This window comes from Anastrepha ludens, chromosome 5, assembly GCF_028408465.1.
Source record: "Anastrepha ludens isolate Willacy chromosome 5, idAnaLude1.1, whole genome shotgun sequence".
Taxonomy (NCBI): domain Eukaryota; kingdom Metazoa; phylum Arthropoda; class Insecta; order Diptera; family Tephritidae; genus Anastrepha; species Anastrepha ludens.
The window spans coordinates 42714596-42728210 of record NC_071501.1 but is presented as its reverse complement, the minus strand read 5'-3'; the positions used below and the strand labels follow the sequence as shown (position 1 = coordinate 42728210).

At 39.9% G+C, this 13615-nt stretch overlaps 1 protein-coding gene across 7 annotated transcripts in view; it reads left to right on the top strand.

Moving 5' to 3' along the window:
* LOC128863661 (uncharacterized) overlaps positions 1-13615 on the top strand; it is a 114051-nt gene that overhangs the window by 63334 nt on the left and 37102 nt on the right. The gene's annotated exons all lie outside the window — the stretch shown is intronic.

Below are 13615 nucleotides of genomic sequence, written 5' to 3'. Positions count from 1 at the left end.
GGGTAAGGTGCATGCATCAGCTCCTATGCAAAATATGGTCGGATGAAAGCATGCCTGCCGATTGGAATTTAAGTGTGCTCTGCCCAATCCATAAGAAGGGCGATCCTGCAATTTGTGCCAATTACCGCGGGATTAGTCTTCTAAATATCGCCTATAAGGTTCTAGCGAGCGTATTGTGTGAAAGGCTGAAGCCCACCGTCAACCAACTGATTGGACCTTATCAGTGTGGCTTCAGACCTGGAAAGTCTACCATCGACCAAATATTCACAATACGCCAAATCTTGGAAAAGACCCATGAAAGGAGAATCGACACACACCATCTTTTCGTCGACTTCAAAGCTGCATTCGACAGTACGGAAAGGAGTTACCTGTATGCCGCTATGTCTGAATTTGGTATCCCCGCAAAACTAATACGGCTGTGTAAGATGACGTTGCTCAATACCAGCAGCACCATCAGAATTGGGAAGGACCTCTCCGAGCCGTTTGATACCAAACGAGGTTTCAGACAGGGTGACTTGCTGTCGTGTGACTTCTTTAACCTGATGTTGGAGAGCATCGTACGAGCCGCAGAACTTAATCGCTCAGGCACAATATTTTATAAGAGCGTACAATTGTTGGCGTATGCCGATGATATTGACATCATCGGCCTTAACAACCGCGCTGTGAGTTCTGCCTTCTCCAAACTGGATAAAGAGGCAAAGCGAATGGGTGTGGTGGTGAACGAGGACAAAACGAAGTACCTCCTGTCTTCAAACAAACAGTCGGCGCACTCGCGTATCGGCACTCACGTCACTGTAGACAGTTATAATTTTGAGGTTGTAAAAGACTTCGTTTATTTAGGAACCAGCATTAACACCGATAACAATGTCAGCCTTGAAATCCAACGTAGAATCTCTCTTGCCAACAAGTGCTACCTTGGACTAAGTAGGCAACTGAGCAGTAAAGTCCTCTCTCGACGAACAAAACTAACACTCTACAAGACTCTCATCATGCCCGTCCTAACGTATGGCGCAGAAGCTTGGACGATGACAACATCCGATGAAGCGACGCTTGGAGTGTTCGAGAGAAAGATTCTGCGTAAGATTTTTGGACCTTTGCACGTTGGCAACGGCGAATATCGCAGAGGATGGAACGATGAGCTGTATGAGCTTTACGACGACATAGACATAGCGCAGCGAATGGATAAAGAGGCAAAGCGAATGGGTGTGGTGGTGAACGAGGACAAAACGAAGTACCTCCTGTCTTCAAACAAACAGTCGGCGCACTCGCGTATCGGCACTCACGTCACTGTAGACAGTTATAATTTTGAGGTTGTAAAAGACTTCGTTTATTTAGGAACCAGCATTAACACCGATAACAATGTCAGCCTTGAAATCCAACGTAGAATCTCTCTTGCCAACAAGTGCTACTTTGGACTAAGTAGGCAACTGAGCAGTAAAGTCCTCTCTCGACGAACAAAACTAACACTCTACAAGACTCTCATCATGCCCGTCCTAACGTATGGCGCAGAAGCTTGGACGATGACAACATCCGATGAAGCGACGCTTGGAGTGTTCGAGAGAAAGATTCTGCGTAAGATTTTTGGACCTTTGCACGTTGGCAACGGCGAATATCGCAGACGATGGAACGATGAGCTGTATGAGCTTTACGACGACATAGACATAGCGCAGCGAATAAAGATCCAGCGGCTTCGTTGGCTGGGTCATGTCGTCCGAATGGATACAAACGCTCCGGCTTTGAAAGTATTCGATGCGGTACCAGCTTGTGGTAGTAGAGGAAGAGGAAGGCCTCCTCTGCGTTGGAAAGATCAGGTGGAGAAGGACTTGGCTTCACTTGGTGTGTCCAATTGGCGCCGGTTAGCACGAGAAAGAAACGACTGGCGCGCTTTGTTAAACTCGGCCAAAATCGCGTAAGCGGTTATCGCGCCAATTAAGAAGAAGAAGAAGTAATCGTTTTTGTGAGTTTTGACGTAGCGGTGTTTTCACTCGATCAAACAGAGGAAAACCACAGGGAGCCATATCAGGTGAGTTCGATCTTGGTAAAAAATTCACGAATAATGATGGCACTTTGCGACTGTGCGTTATAAAGGTGCATACACCTTGAATTGTTTTACAAATGATTTTTTTTTGGTTAACTGCTTCACGTAAACGTATCATAAGGCCCAAATAATAGCCATTATTCACTTTCTCACCTTCTGGCAAAAATTTGTACTGTACCATACCGTTGAAATCCATAAAAAAACGTGAGCATCGTTTTCTTTTTTGACAGAAAACGAAGTGGTTTTCTTGGTCTTGGTTCATTCGGAGCTCTCCACTCACTCGCCCAATGTCTGCATTGCGTATCGTACTCATGAACCCACGTCTCGCCTCCGGTAATGATGCGTTTGATGAATGTTGGCTCGGATTCAGCCTTTAAAATCATGTATTTGGTGATATCAACGCGGTTCCTTTTTGGCATTTGGGTGGTATCGAATGATCTCTAACTGCTTTTGGCCGAAATAGGCGTTAGAGATTAAACTATTCGATCAGTTTTATACTGCAAGCTCCTCTTCTTATTTTCGGTGTGCGTCTTGATGTTGTTCCTCAAATGGAGGCGCCTACAGTTCAAGCCGACTCCGAACGGCAGATATTTTTTTATTAGGAGGAGGTTTGCCATTGGCAATACCGAGGAGCGACCGCTATTAGAAAAAATCATTTGTTAATTTTGGTATTTCACCAAAATTCGAACCTACGTCTCCGAATGGTAGTCACGCACCAACCCATTCGGGTACGACATCTGCTGAAAATTTATATTGGATATCTATACTTGCAGACCCTTGCTCATTCGCTGTGTTCAACATCCACACATGATAAACTTAGTGCAAAGAATAAAGATGCAGCGGCTCCGCTGGCTAATTCACATCGCACTCTCATTAAAAATTTCGGAGCAAAAAACTAAGTTTGAAAAACAAAAACCAGATTTAAAAATCATTTTGGGAGGTTCTTCACCTTCAATTGAAATCATCCACCTCTGGTTTACTCAATTTTTTTATAGTAATACCAGTATTCATAATTATGAAAGAACTATACGGGAGATGCGTACCAAGTTTGATTCAAATTGATATTACTTTAAATGCAATCGTTCGGCAACTTCAAGGGAGTATTTGGCAATATTCAATCACAACCAGAAGGCACCGTGGCACCGTTTCGTAATGTTGGAACATTGATGTATCACTGCACACCAAGGAGTACTCAAGACAGTGAACTTATTGTAGGTAATGTAGGAGCCATGCTCTCTGAGAGGCTGTTAACCGCTTGTGAGAACAGTGACGAACTAATCACCGTCAGGGCCAAGCAAGGATGTCCGCAAGAGGGTGTTCTTTCTCCGCTGCTGTGGTGCTTGGTCGTAGACTATCTACTAGCGGAGATGCAGGAACTCGGTTTTCATGTCCAAGCAGCGTACGATGTCTGTGCACTAACATCGGATAAATCTCTAAGGAGGCTTTGCACGAAAGTGCAGAGGATTCTGGACAAAATCGATGACTGGTGCATGAGACAAGGTCTTTCCATAGTCTTGTTTACGAGAAAGCTGAAATTGGATGGACTCAGTTTTCCAACACTGAAAGGTGTGACACTTGGTCTTTCCGATGAGGTTAAATATCTAAGAGTAATCTTGGTAAAACCTGGATTCTGAAACCTGCTGCGGTCCATTGGATATCCACAGCACTTATCAGACCAATCATCACTTTCGCTTCTGTGGCCTGGTGGCGACGAAGCATGGTTAAGTCCACAATAAGGGAACTGTACAGGCTGCAAAGAAGTGTATGTTTATGCATGACGGGTGCCATGAGTACAACCTCCGGTGATTCCCTAAATGCTGTGCTTGATTTGCTCCCCCTGGATCTTAAAATACAACAGGAAGCAATAAAAGCAATGTATGGAGTAAATATGGTTTCTGGTACGAAGGCGGAACTTCGGGGCACAGAGAAATCTTTAAGTTGCTATCTGAGCAGTATCTACTGTTTTTGGCACCTTAAGACGACCTAATACCCAAAGTTTCATTTGGAAGGAAATTTTACGTCAGATTTCCATTGCGTGAGCAACGGAGCAATACAGAATGCATGCAGGGAGGTTTGACGGAAATTTTCTTTACCGATGGGTCCAAAAATGAAATAGGGCCTGGAGCCAGATGGTACTTAAACGATAGAAATAAGTATCACTATGCTATGGGGGAAATGGCAACTGTTTTCCAAACAGAAGTTTTTGCCATCCTGAAAGTAGCCGAATGGATAATCGAGAGGAGATGGAACGGGAAACAGATTGGAGTTTTCACTGATAGTCAAGCTGCACTGATTAGTAGTAAGTAAACCTCAAAGTTTGTTCAAGAATGTAAGAAGAAGCTTAATTCTGTCGCAAAACGGGCTTGTACTTTTATGGGTTTCAGGACACTCCGGTGTTCAAGGAAACAAAAATGCCATTGAATTAGCCAACCGTGGATCAGCGGTTCCTCCACAAGGGCCAGAGCCAATAATCGGAATCAGTTCCGCAGGAATCATGAATTTGATCAGCGATTATGTGGGCAATCTACATAAAGAGCGTTGGTTCGGTCTAAAACGCTGCAGAACTTTAAAGTGTTTTGTGATAAGTCCGAACAGAAAACTGTCAAACTTTTTACTAAAACTTGGAAGGAAAAACGTTCGGTTGATGATCAGTATCATTACAGGACACAACCCATGGGGTCAGCATATGACCACCATTGGAATCATTGAGGACACAGTGTATCTGTCATGTTTGGAGGAGGCGGATAGCACTGAGCACTTTCTCTGTGAGTAGCCTGCCTTTGCTAGGGCACGGCTACGAGTGTTGGGTTCCGATGTCGTGAGAATGAGTAATATTCGTTCTCTAAAAGAATCTGGAAAATTCTCATGGGACTAACTATCTCTATCTCTGTCTCTATTCCTTCCTATCTCTTTCTCTGATACTTTTCTCCTTCCCTCCTTGACTATCCACCCCCTTTCCAGAGCTTTAAATACAATGGTCTGTTTAGCCTGAGTGTTTTAGGAGCCATCAAATTTCTTGGTGCTCCTTGGCTCGAAATTTTCAAATGTGAATTTTTTATAAGCAAAATTAGTTTTTAAAAATATTTGTTTCTAAAAAATCATCTCGGCTGATAGAAGAGCTAGAGTTTAAAAGGCATGCGTAAAAATGTTTAAAAAATGTAAAGATTTATGCATATGATAATTTAGTTTTTTAATGAGATTTTGTTTATTTTTTATTTATTTATTCATTAATGTCTAACAAAATTCAGAACAGGATTTTAGATATTAATTTTAAAGTAAAATACAATGCTAAATATTGTAGCAATTTAGCGAGAAACAATTTTTTCGAGAAGAGCCGGGCAGTCAATTTCGCCATTAACAAGATCAAAGATAAATCATATTGCCTGAAGAGTACCTCTGTCACGTCCAAATAAAAGCAGCATCATCATTTGGACCCAACAAATGCAGAGCATAATATCTTAAGAGTACATAGGCCAGTGAAGTGCGATGAGTGACGTCTTACTAAAGCAAGCATAGCTAGGGAATTGCAAACGGCATGGTTTAAGTGTTGATAAAATTGATCTTACAATCAAAACAAAAATTAAGAAATACACGATTCATAAGGCACCAGGAAAATAAATTATTCAGGTCAGACTGTAGGGTGGCTGAATCACTAGAATTACTTATTTCAGCGTACACTTTTAGATCATCAGCATAGAGAAGAAAATTAGCGAAGGAAAAACACGAACAAATATCATTAATAAACAAAAGAAATACCGAAGGTCCTAAAATATTACCCTTGAGCTAAACCAGAGGTGGCAATAAACTGTTTCGAAGAAATCCCATCGATAACTACAGTACTGCACCTCTTTGTTAAAAAGGATTGAGTCCAATCAAGGAGAGTCGAGTGAAAACCGGGACATGCCAATTTAGTTACTACAATCGTATGGGAGATTTTATTGAAGCCTTTAGAGAAGTTCGTGTACATCGCGTCAATTTGGTATCTATTCTGGAGGCTTGCGTTGCAATCTTCAGAAAAAACTGAGTAGGTAGGTAACGTAGATCTTGCAACTACAAAACCATGCTGTCTAGGACTTATCAGACGATTTGAGCTAAAATATAAATTGTCTTTGGCAACACATTCAAAAAGTTTAGATTCAGCAGATAATTTAGAAATTGGTCTGTAATTCACAATATGGCTCTGATTGAAGTCATCTTCCAAAAAAATTAGAGTTGCTTAGAGCGAAAATTTTTAAGCAATGTTACACAAAGACCGTCAACATCCGATTGAGAAGAGCTTTTAATCTTTAAAAGTCCCTCAATGACATCATCATCAGAAAGAACAAGTGAGCCGATGTTTTGTAGGTAAATACTTTCATTTCGATTCAGTTCAGGTAAATCTTAATATTTTGCCGAAATATTCTGGTATAAATTTAAAAATATTATGGAACAACGATGGAAAACAGTACGGACGTTTTTTTGTATTGAGAATGATGCACCCTAATATATGTATATACATACATATACGTTTAATACATATCTAGAGTATATCCATTTCAACAGTCATGCCGTTGTTGTTGTTTACTCCGTTTGCATATTCCATTGTTTCGTAACGAAATAAACGAAATGAAGCTTTAATCTGATTTTGATCAATAGCCACTCGGCAAGCGCGCGATCACTGTCAGCACCAACGAAAATAAAACAGATTGGCCAAGTGAGAAAACGATGAATTCTAGCGAATAGAAAAATATGCAGACATGACGCGATCTGTAGATGACACGGAAGATTGCATACCACCTATAATAGACTGCGGAGGCGTTGTAAAGAAGACCACCACAGACTTAACAGCAATGCGTTCCCGCGTTTTTTCTTCTTCTTCTTCTTCTTTTAAATTATAATGATATGCTAGAATTTTATGATCAACTTTTGTTGGTGTTATTGTTGCATTCTTTTTGCGTTTCGGGAAAAGAGCTGAGCGATCTGTTTTTAGAATTTTATTTCATTTGTTGTTGTGCACCTATTCGCTCCACATCAAGCAATGACATCAACATAGCCGTGCATTTTATGCTTTAACACTACACACTAATTATATTTTTGTATGTGTGTATGTGTGTATATTTTACGGAGTATGCTGGAGTGCGGCTGTCGGTTTACAATTCGTAGGCTATTGATTCGATATCAATTTTCTTGCCAAAAAAGAAAAACAGTTTTTAAAAATAGTCTTCAATAATCTTCCTTTTAGTCTTCAATAATCTATCGCACCGCTGTAACGAAGGGTTTATCCACTCTGATAGCTTTGAGAATGGTTAGCGATGTAATATCCTGGCTAAATAAGTTCAACAGATACAATACGGAGGCACTTCCATAGGTACTTACGAGGACGTTTCAAGAAGTACGCGCGTTTGATGACAGAGAGCGTTCCTGAGGGAAGTTGGTGTTAGCATCCATGTACCCATGTTAACAGAGAAGACACCATGTAAAAATAAATAAATATTTTTCAACATTGTCCTCTTTTAGTCCCCCCGTTCCGGCCAATTTTTTAAACCCTCCAAAAAATAGGAATTGTCGAACTCTTCAAAATACGCCTTTGTCTCGGCGACTACTTCCTCGCTTGAACTAAATTTTTTTCCCGTGAGCCATTTCTTCATGTTAGGGAACAAGACAAAGTTGCATGGAGCCATATCGGGTGAATATAGGGAGTACGGCAGTAATTCATGCAGTTTGCCGGCGCCCGCTCCGGAAGAATGTGCTGATTCGTTATCGTGGTGAAACAGCGTCTTCTATTTCGCCAAATGCGGCCGTGTCTCATTCAATTTTTTGTGTCAATACTGTGGTATTGTTCCGTCATCCTTCTTCCTTTTTCTAAAATAAATCCATGAGGATGACGCCACTCGCATCCCATAAAATCGTCGCCATGACCTTTTCGGCCGGTGGGACTGTCTTCGCTTTCTTTAGAGCAGATTCACTGAGAGAAATCCATTGTTTTAATTGTTGCTTAGTTTTTGGTGTGTAATGATGAATCCAGGTGAAAACTTGTAGCAAAAATTCCTTCGAATCTCGCTTAAATTGCTGCAAACACTGCTTCGAAGCTAATAGCTGCATCCGCTTGCTTGTGTGCAATCGTAGCACCCATCGGTCCGACAAGTTTTTCATCGCCAACTTATCATGTAAAATATTAATTGCCGTTCCGGTCGACACTCCTGTCGCCTCTGTTACTTTGCACACTTTCGTTCGTCGCTCAGCGCGAATTATGTCGTGGACTTTTTTAATGATTTCCTCGGTAGCCACGTCTGCCGGGAGTAGTGGTCGCTTCTCATAAAAAAACGGATTTTCGCCCACGTTTAAATTCGTTTAACCAATATCTAACTGTGGTCATAGATTGCGAAGCGTCCCCATAGGCAGCATCCAAATTTGCTTTTATTTCCTTCCATTTTTCCCATCCAAACACAAAAAGCGAATTAGCGAACGATACTGTTTTTTAGCGAAAATCACGAAACTGGTCTTACTCAAATAGCTGTCAAATTCAAACTAACCTATAAATCAGTCTGAAATTTGTTTCGCCGTGTAATACCAACTTCCCTCAGGAATGCCTTCTTTTATCAAACATGGACACTTATTGAGCCGCCCTCGTATGTGCTTGTCTGTGCTTGAAAAAAGGAACCGCGATTATTCATAAAGTATAAAAGATATATATTTAAAATTTTTGTACATGAAATGTACAAACCACGAGTGGCAATTACTCAATAAGCCGTGTAGTCTTCATCGTTGTCGAGTATACCCTGGCATCTTCTTCATGCTTTGAACCAGCATCTCTGCGCAACTCGTCGACAAACAGGACTAGATTTTGCGAACTTGACGCACGAGTTGCTTTAAATCATGGCTTGGCCTTCCGGCAAATTCATAGTTTCATAGTTCCCCACACATTTTCAATGGGGTTGGCGTCTGAGGACTGGGAAGGCCAGTCCAATACTATGACACCATTTTCTTGTTTTGTTGTTTCTCAATGTGTTTTTCTGAGAGCAGTGGATTTGATGATGTGGGACGGTAGGATATGTTCGCCTCCTTCAGTCGACGCTCGATGGTGTTGATACTCGCATCTATTCCCTTTTTAGCAATAATTGTGCGTGCTTGGCGTAGTCACACAGAAGGGTCCCGTTTAAAAAGTTGGACGAGAACTTTATCATGCTTTTTTGTCGTCACTTTTTGTACACTTTATTCCGCTGATTCCACATCACCACTAACTTTTCTGATTATTTAATCACTTTTGCAGTCGCGGCGTAAGATAATTGCGGCCTTTCGAACGCGTGCATTAAAATACCGCCTCGAAAAGTTTCGCGTACTTCTCACTCATTTTAGTTGGGTTGCGTTTACGACACAAACCTGAGTTAGCACTGGCGTCGTAGCCCTTGAGTGGGACTATTGTGCAACAAAAAGCAGAACGAAATATATCTTGAAGTTACATGAAAAACCCGGCTCTTTTCTTCTGACACAGACTGTAAACTTGTGGTTTGGCTACTAAATATTAGCTTTATATTCATCAATAAACATAACATAATTATAGCTCATTGCAACTAATTGGTTAAATAGCCAAGCAAATATTTGACTTTAATTTTCAGCATTCGCAACTCTGGTGATTAGTTGCTATCCATATTAGAGGTAATACCCAATGCCCAATAGGAAAAATAAAGATTTATGTTTTAACTCAATTGGAAAAATTTTCATATACACTAAATTATATAATTAGCGTTTGGCCGAGCTTCTCTTCCTATTTATGGTGAGCGTCTTGATGTTTTCACGCAAAGGAAGGACGTGCAGTTTTATGCCGCCTCCGAATGGTAGACGAATTTTGTTTTTATCAGGAACATTTTCATAGCAGAAACACACTTGGAAGTTTGCTTTGCCTATCGAGTGACGACCGCTATTAAAAACCTTTTCGATTGCTTCTTTTTTCGTGTTTTTTTTATTTAAATATGTACTTTTATTATATTTATAAACCTCAATTTATGTGCCATCGATAAATCTGTGCGTATGGCACATCAGATATAAATGTTGAGGTTGGTTAGGCAAGGAGGCTAGTTTTCACAAATTTTAGTTTTTAGATATTAGTTGCGCAAATTTAAATTTGTATAAATATTATTATGATATTATGGCTTAACTTTGGGTTGACTGGCTTAAAGATCCATATGCCTTTTAAACTATCGTCGATAGTATCGACAGCGGGTCTTATTTTGTGATGTATCGATGGTTTTGTGACTATCGATACTATCGCGCTAAATTTGTTCACTTTTTCCATCAATATTGAGACGAATTTTTGAATGGCTGCATCCCAAGCCAAATGATGGCCCGCTTCTTTATTGGAAGGTATATAAACTAGAATATATACTTATACATATACAATATTAGAATTTTAATGGCCCTTCGCTCCACTCGAAGGTAAAGAAGTTATATACATACATATAAGGAAAGCATATACCCATCAAAATTCGAATGTGAATATTTTTTATTCGAGTTGACGGGAAGTCAATCACAGCCCCTACCGAGTTTGGCAAGGACATTTTATTTTCAGCAAGGCGGATTTAATTATATTTTATATATATAATTACACTGCCCTGCAAATTTCAATTTTTCTGATGCGAATAAGATGTGTTCCCGAAGGGAATTTTCGCAGGGTTGAAACCCCTAAAAATAGCGTATTTGGCCATTTTCCAAAAATTGTGGAGCAGAACCCTGACGTGCTACGATCTTCGTTATTGTCAGTAATTGAAGGTTGAACTTTGCTCTTTGAAATAAGCTCAAAACCAAATTGTTCGCATGCACCCTTAGAGTAAGGGGTGTACTTATGTCTACGGGGGTAGGGAAAAAATGAACATAGGAAAATTTGAATTTGATTTTTTTTATTTCTTTTTAAATGGAATGTTTGACTTCAGATTTGTAATCAGCGACACTAAATACCTTAGGAACACTGCACTTTTCATTATATCTTATCTTGGGTGTAGATAAGTTCCTATATTCATTTTTTTCTCTACCCCCGTAGACATAAGTACACCCCCTACTCTAAGGGTGCATGCGAACAATTTGGGTTTGGGCTTATCTTCTTTGGACAAAGATCCGGCTTGACTCTCGACTTTGGCGTATCTCCTGGAGCCACTCCTTTCTTTGCTTCATATTGATGTATGGACACCATTTCTCATCTTCCGTGACAATTCGATACAAAAAGCGCTGTTTATGACCGCGTGTTACTCGATGGCGGGCGAGATGCTGTGAAGTCAACTTTCATTGTTTTTTTCGTTCAGCTCGTTCATTTTTTCTGCCAATTCATCACTGGTTTGACGACCGTTTTCCTTCAAAAGTGATTAGAGACTTTCTTCATCGAATTCAGAAAGCCTTTCGCTGCGGGACGTGTCATCGTCGTTAAAGTCGCCATTTTTGAACTTTGCAAACCATTTCCGTGCTGTAGACTCGTCTTCTCCATACACGTCGCAAATGTGGCTTTTAAAATTTCGAAACGTTTTTTTACCGGAAAACTAAATCCATTCCATATCGTTGAGAAAAATGTCTGGTTCTCTTTTGAGCGCGGAATAGCGCCAACATTTAATTTAAAAAGAAACCAGTCTTATGAACTGCGTCGTTCAACATTTCAAACCATTCAGGCGGAATGCTCAAGATTTTTTTAAATTATTTTATATCAGTATTTTTTTATATTTTCATTCGAAATATTTTTCTTCATAACACGGACTTGAATTTTTTTAGTTTTTTGCTATCGAACACCAACCAAAAAAAATGCGTCGCACATTATGACTTTATCTGCTTACCATTGGCAAGGTCACCCAAAATGATACAAATGCGTATGCATGACTGTTAAAAATATACAAACAAAAGCACATGTATACTTACATATATTTATATTTTAAATAAATTTAGCATAAATTCGAGTATATGAAGCTCAGCGGTGATTATTATAATTAAAATAGCCCAATAATACTGTTTAGCTTATAGCGAATCGGGGTGGCCGGTTGTAAATATGTAGAGAGAAGGAGTGAAGCGTGAGGGTTTATAAGCCTTTAGAAGAAGAGAATAGCGAATGAAAAGTGAAAAGTGAAAAGCATGTGACACGCTTAGTTTACCATTTACCCAATTTTTAAAAACTGTATTCAGTTTATTCATCGAGTAAAAATTTAGCAGGCTTAGCCACACAAATCACCTACACTATAAATACTTAGGAGGAGGAGATCGCCGAACACCCCAAGCAAATAGTATACACATTGGTGCCAACAACATATCAGGATTCATCTTGAAAATCGCTCACAATCGAAGCGTTTGAAATTATTTACATAACACATGGGTTGAAAGCCAATGGAAACCGATATCGATGGATGTTGGCTCATTATGTCTGTCAGCAAATGCGTGAGAAAGGCTTAGACGGTTACTGGTTTCAACAAGCCGGTGCGCCAAGCCACACTGCGAATGCAACAATTGAGTTTCTGCAGCAAAAATTCCTGGGACGTCTAGTTTCAAAAAGAGGCGACATCGATTGGCCCTCCAAATCACCTGACTTAACACCCCCGGGCTTCTTTTTGTGGGGTTATCTGAAAAGCAAGGTTAACTCCAACAAACCGCTGACTATTGACCAGCTTAAGGCAAAGATTCGTGCCGAAAGCGATGCTATAAAATCCGAAATGCTTGACAAGGTGATGACAAACGCAGAAAAAAGATCGCAGTTTGTGATTGCTAATAAAGGTGGCCACTTGATTGATATTGTATTCAAAAAATAGTTTTAATAAATGGTAAATAACCAAACCAAATAAAAATACCTCACTTATACAAATCAGTTTTTTTTTTCAAAGTTATTCAACGTTTTCATACCGACATAAAATATGAGGCACCCTTTACTAACTGAAAAAGTGGTGAATGCAATAAAACTAGTGCCATCTATGTGTTAAGCCGGGACTTTTCATCCCAAGTGTGATGTATCTTTCACTCTCATTGAGTTGGCGAGCCCTTCCAATGCCAACTGGAGCTTCTGCTCATGATACCAATGATGAATGAAACAAGTTCACAAGTAAAACAAAGGTGGATATGATTTGCGCTTCACACTCAATGCGATTGCCTTCGTATGTGAGAAATTCTAATCTTTTGTTAAAGTACTTGCAAAAAACTCCTCATGGCTGGCGCTGCGCATAAGAGGAAATATTAACTGAATGAAAGTAGAAGTGAGTAAGCCCTTGCTTAGCCGCCCATTTTCATACAACGTAGCGCTAATTGCACATCACCGCAATGCAAATAACTTTGTTATCAGCGCGGGTATCTTGCAAACTAAATCAATTTGCTTGGTTGAAGGTTAAGTCCAGAAATGAAGAAACGAAATTGAAAGTACTAGTCTACGTTGGGCTTCTCGTCAAGTGCATGCCCGCGTTTATTTCTTTTATCTATTCTCCATTTGCATCTGATCTTCAACCTTGCACACTTTGTTATTACAGTCGCGCCAGCTTCTTGCTCAACGTCGAGGAGTGAATAATAAACTCGGTGAAAGTTTTACAAATATTTTCTTCAAACAATTTAAACGCGTAGCTTGAAATACTTTATTTACGTTTGTAGATT